Source organism: Penaeus vannamei, chromosome 27 (assembly GCF_042767895.1).
Source record: "Penaeus vannamei isolate JL-2024 chromosome 27, ASM4276789v1, whole genome shotgun sequence".
In the NCBI taxonomy this organism is placed as follows: domain Eukaryota; kingdom Metazoa; phylum Arthropoda; class Malacostraca; order Decapoda; family Penaeidae; genus Penaeus; species Penaeus vannamei.
In genome coordinates, this window is record NC_091575.1 from 34,548,745 (window position 1) to 34,554,881 (window position 6,137).

At 35.5% G+C, this 6,137-nt stretch overlaps 1 non-coding gene across 1 annotated transcript; it reads left to right on the top strand.

The window, feature by feature from the left end:
* The first annotated feature begins 2,671 nt into the window (after positions 1-2,671).
* TRNAG-CCC (transfer RNA alanine (anticodon CGC)) lies at positions 2,672-2,742 on the top strand. The gene has a single exon. It is a non-coding gene; the product is annotated as a tRNA-Gly (tRNA).
* Positions 2,743-6,137: the final 3,395 nt, after the last annotated feature.

The following is a 6,137-nucleotide window of genomic DNA, read 5'->3' on the forward strand; positions in this document are numbered from 1 at the left end:
ATTTTGCAAAACAAATACTCTAGCACACTTTGCCATAATCAGCATTAGATTAAAAGTCTAGTAATCACTTTTTAGTATCAGTTATGGGTAAGCTAGAACAATGATTGATTTCAAGTTTCGTATTATCATTATTTCAATTATTATCGGTAATCTGAATAAAGACTTATTATGAATGAATTGTACGTGATTGCTACAAAAGCTGGAGGTGTAGACAGTCTTCCACAAACCGATTTAAATAACACACACTTACATATCAAGCATCTAATGACTGAAAAATACAAAACGAAAAACAGTTCTCATAACTTATTGGTCAGTTATCTTCAGTGTTGCAGATCTCGAGGTAACCCCACCGTAGCTATTTTAAGGTTAGATTGAAATGTTGATCGCTTTGCCTCGAAAGGAAGTCACAAATGAAAGGTTGATGTCAAGATAGTGGTTTTATATTTATAATAATTTTTATGGCGTTATAATTATGATGCTTTTAACCCTTAAACCTTAACCCTTCAGAGCTGAGATTACCTTAAATTCATCGACATTCAATTCACTGTTGCGGGATAGGAACACTTCTGTTAAGGATAATGCATTTGTAAGTGAAGTGTGATTTATTGCATAGAATGAATGTAGCACAAATAACTCAAATCTTGCAACCATCACCTTTATTACTCTTTCTGATGAAAGCTGCTGTAACTCTTTTGTTTCTGTTGCACTATCATTTCCATCGTAATTATCATCGTTCACTACATCATACCATCATGTAGGCCAAAGAAAGCAGCAACGGATATTAGTGTTAAGCCCAAACACCACAGGATAGCACCTAACCTCAGCAGCCGTTAAAGGTCCGAGTGTGCACGTGGGGGCGAGCACTCCTTGTCCCCTTGTCTAAGGTCTTGTCAGGTCGAAACAAACGCTGGTCACTTCAAGGGGTTTATTAATCCTCGGGAAATAAGGCACATCGAACACGGGGCGAAAATCACACAGACGGGGAAACGAGAGGAGGGGTCGCGAGCACGTCTTCCTCAGGCGAGTCCCGGGCGCTCTCTGCAGGACGAGACCCCCCCCCCCCCTGCCAACACACACACCAAAACACCCGCGAAATACAAAAACAATTATAGAGGGTGGCGTAACATTATTATAATCCATTTCTTATTACTACGATGAATAGAGAATCGTCACCCATTTTTCGGTTATATAAGTACTGTCATAATAGTGATAAATATTGAGATGAGTTTTGCGATCTGATTTGTCAACATTGGACCTTGATCTTTGCTGATCAACGCGACCGTTTCCTTATGGGCCGCGTGCAGAAAAGCATTCGGTGAGCAATCTATCCAAAGGCCTGTGTAAAAGTCATGGGCGAAAATTCTATTTCTTGGCCACTGACGCGACAAGAAAGCCTACACATTATGGGGCAGTGTGTATTCAGCAACCAGTAGCTCCAGGTCTTAAAAAGCAATTGGGAGGAGTTTTAAAAAGCCTTACAAAGGTCTTAAACTCCATCATCTTATACCTGCAAGAAACCTTGTGTATGTATGGATGCATGTAAGCAACACTGGTAGTGAGAATAACAATTTTAAAACAAGAGTAACAGCAATCATGTCCACCAAATAACATTACAGTAACATCCGTGTTCCTGATGAGCACCAAAAACTGCAATAATTATAAACTATTTGCAAGAAATCAACAATACTTGGACAAATAGAAGTGAAGAAAATTATGATTAATAGTATCAATGCAATTCTCCTTAAATTGCCTGTATGAAAAGCACTAGTGGTTCAAGTGTGAGAGACCCGGGTTCGAGTCCCGGCTGGTGTGATACTGTAGTCGTTTTGTACATTGATCTATGAACAGTGTGTTCACTCGTTCATTGTTATTATGCGCATCGTCACTAAAACAAATCTATTTATTTTTTCTTATGTTCAACGTTGCAAAAGGAATACTCTAGGACACAACTTTGTTAGAATTAACAGGTGATTAAGTCTATTGTTCAATTATTATTATCAATGTTATCGTTAAGTTAGAATAATTATTGGTTTCAAGCTTCGTATTATTATGATTACTTCAATTATAATCGATAATCTGAATAAGGACACATGAATGAATTGTACATGATTGCTATAAAAGCTGGAGGAATAGACAGTCTTCCACAAACCAGCTTGGATGGATGGAGACAAGGAGGAAGGGCTGTGCGGATGTACAGTGTTCGGGCGTATCCTTAAAAAGTCTTAAAATGTATTAAATATATGGTTTTGGGGAAATTTAAGGCCTTAGCAAGTCTTAATAACGGAGCTTTTTCTCTCGCAGGTCTTAAAACATCTTAAATTTGCCAAAGGCATATCTTTGTTCGCCAGTGGCTCCAGGTCTTAAAAAGCGATTGGGATGAGTTTTAAAAAGACTTACAAAGGTCAAACTCAATCATACCTTCAAGAACCCTGATGTATGTATGGATGCATGTAATCAACACTGGTAGTGATAATAACAATAAAAAAAAAGAGTAACAGCAATAATGTACACCGGATAACATTACAATAATATCAATGTTATTGATAAGCACCAAAAACTCCAATGATTAGAGTGTAATTGCAAGAGAACAAAACATAGACAAATAAAAGTGAAGCAAATTATGACTAATAGTATCAATTCAATTCTCTTTTAAATCTCTATAGTAAGAAAAGCACTAGTGGTTCAAGTGTAGAGTGCTCGCCTCCCACGCGAGAGACCCGGGTTCGAGTCCCGGCTGGTGTGACTGTTATTGAGTTTTGTACGCCTATTTATGAATAGTGTGTTCACTCGTTCATGATCATTAGGCGCATCGTCACTAAAACGGATTTTTTTCTTATTCCATTATTGCAAAAGAAATACACTATCACAGCTTTGTCATAATAAACATTAGATTAAAAGTCTAGTGATCACTTATTATCAATGTTATCGGTAAGTTAGAACAAAGATTAATTTCAAGCTTCGTATAATTATTATTTCAATTATTATCGGTGATATGAATAAGGACAATTAATTGTACGTGATTCCTATAAAAGCTGGAGGTGTAGACAGTCTTCCACAAACCAGCTTAAATAACACACACATACATATCAAGCATCTAATGACTGAAAAATACAAAGCGAAAAACGGTTCTCATGACTTATTGGTCAGTTATCTTCAGTGTTGCAGATCTCGAGGTAACCCCACCGTAGCTATTTTAAGGTTAGGTTAAAATGTAGACAGTTTTTCCTCGTAAGAAAGTCACAAATGAAAGGTTGATGTCAAGATAGTGGTTTGTATATTTCTGATAATTTTTATGGCATTGATATGGCAGCATGATGCGTATAAGCCTTAAATCTTAAACCTTCAGAGCTTGTCAGTGGTTCAAGTGTAGAATGCTCGCCTCGTACGCGAGAGACCCGGGTTCGAGTCCCGGCTGGTGTGACGCCGATAACATTTTTTACAGTGATTTATGAATAGTACGCTCCACTCGCCTATTTTTAAGGCGCATCTTCACTAAAATTGAAATTTATTTATTTTTTCTTATGGCTTTTGTTGCAAAATGAATACTGTACGAATACTGAACACTTACTGATGAAGTCTAGCAATCAATTTTTATTTTCAACATTATCGATAAATTAGAATAATGATTGGTTTCAAGCTTCGTATTATTGTTATTATTATTCTTATTATCTTATTAATGACATAATGAATGACTTGTACATGATTGTTATAAAATATGGAGGTGTAAACCAACTTGATTAACACACACACACATCAAACATCTAATGACTGAAAAATACGGAACGAAACACGGTTCTCGTGACTTATTGGTCAGTTATCTTCAGTGTTGCAGATCTCGAGGTAACCCCAACGTAGCTATTTGAAGGCTAGGTTTAAAAACAGACTGGTTTGCCTCGAAAGCAAGTCACAACAGATAGTCTTCTATATTTCTGATAATTTTTATGGTATTGATATAAGTATGATGCGTATAACCTTAACCTTTCAGAGCTGGGATTTCCTTAATATCATCGACATTCAGTACACTTTTGTTGGATTGGAACACTTCTGCTAAGATAATTAATTTGTAAGTGAAGTGTAATTTACTGCACATAATAACCTAACACAAATAACTCGTCTTGCAACCATCACCTTTATTACTTTCTCTGTAAATCTTTTGTTTTGTTTCTGCTGCACCAGTCCCGGCTGGTGTGACTTAGCTAAGGTTTTGTACGGTGATTTATGAATAGTACGCTCCACTCGCCTAATACTTTAAGGCGCATATTCACTAAATTGAGATTTGTTTATTTTTTCTTATATCTATTGTTGCAAAACGAACACTGTACGAATACTGCACACTTAATTTCGTGATTATTAACGATTAATGAAGTCTAGCAATCAATTTTTATTATCAACATTATCGATAGATTAGAATAATAATTGGTTTCAACCTTCGTATTATTGTTATTATTATTTTTGTTATCGACACTCTGATTAATGACATAATGGATGACTCGTCTTGCAATCATCACCTATATTACTCTTTCTGTAACTCTTTTGTTTTGTTTCTGCTGCACTATCATTTCCATCGTAATTATCATTGTTCACTACATCATACCATCGTGTAGGCCAAAGAAAGGAGCAACGGATATCATTATAAAATCATTCTCCATTTTATTACGATGAATTGAGAATTGTCGCCCGTTTTCTATATAATTATTGTCATACTGATAATTGTTCAAATGGAGTTGAATATGGATGGAAGAAGATTGAATGGAAGGTGATTGGATCGATGGAGACAGGGAGGAAGGGCTGTGTGTATGTAGTGCTTCTTAAAAAGTCTTAAAATGATTTAAATATATGTTTTTTTTTTGGAAATTTTAGGCCTTAACAAGTCTTAAAGCGGAGCTTTTTTCTGTCGCAGGTCTTAAAACACTTTAAATATGTCCAGGACATATATCTATGTTGGCAAAAATCATTTGCTGATTAACCTGACCGTTTACTTATGGGGCTGTGTGAAAAAAAAAATAAATAAAATAAAATAAATCAATCAATAAATGAAATAAAAATCAGCGTGCGATCTATCCGAAAGGCTGTGTAAAATTGTCAGGGTGAATTTTTATCTTGGTCACTGACGCGACGAGAAGGCCTACACAATATGGGTTAGTGTGTATTTAGCGACCAGTGGCTCCAGGTCTTAAAAAGCAATTGGGATGATAATAATTTTAAAACGAGTAACAGCAATCATGTACACCGAATAACATTGCAGTAATATCAGTGTTATTGATAAGCACCGAAAACTCCAATGATTAGATCTTTAAAATGATCTTTAAAATTCCCTTAGTATTAAAAGCACTAGTAGTTCATGTGTAGAATGCTCGCCTCGTACGCGAGAGACCCGGGTTCGAGTCCCGGCTGGTGTGATAATCAGCGTTTTTTTGTACGCTGATTTATGAATAGTGTTCACTCGTTCATGATCATTAGGCGCATCGTCACTAAACTGAAATTTATTTATTTATTATTATTCCGTTGTTGCAAAAGAAATACTCTAGCAAACTTTGTTATAATCAACAGTTGATTAACTCTATTGTTCACTTTTATTATTATCAACGTTATCGGTAAGTTAGAATAGTGATTTCTTTCATATTTCGTATTATTATTATTTCAATTATTATCGGTGATCTCAATAAGGACTTATTATCAATGAACTGTACATGATTTGTATTAAAGCTGGTTATAGACAATCTTTCACAAACCAGCTTAAATAACACACACAAACACATACATATCAAGTATCTAATAACAAAAAAAAAAAAAAAAGCAATAATACGAAGGTTGAAACCAATTATTATTCTAATTTATCGATAATGTTGATAATAAAAATTGATTGCTAGACTTCATTAATCGTTAATAATCGTCAATAAGCGGCAGTGGTCGCTTAAGCGAACAGTGGCTCCAGCTCGTAAAAAGCGATTGGGATGAGTTTTAAAAAGACTTACAAAGGTCATTAAACTTAATCAGCTTCCACCTCAAAGAACCCTGATGTATGTATGGATGCATGTAATCAACACTGGTAGTGATAATAACAATATTAAAAAGAGTACCAGCAATCATGTACACCGAATAACATTACAGTAATATCCGTGTTATTGATGAGCACC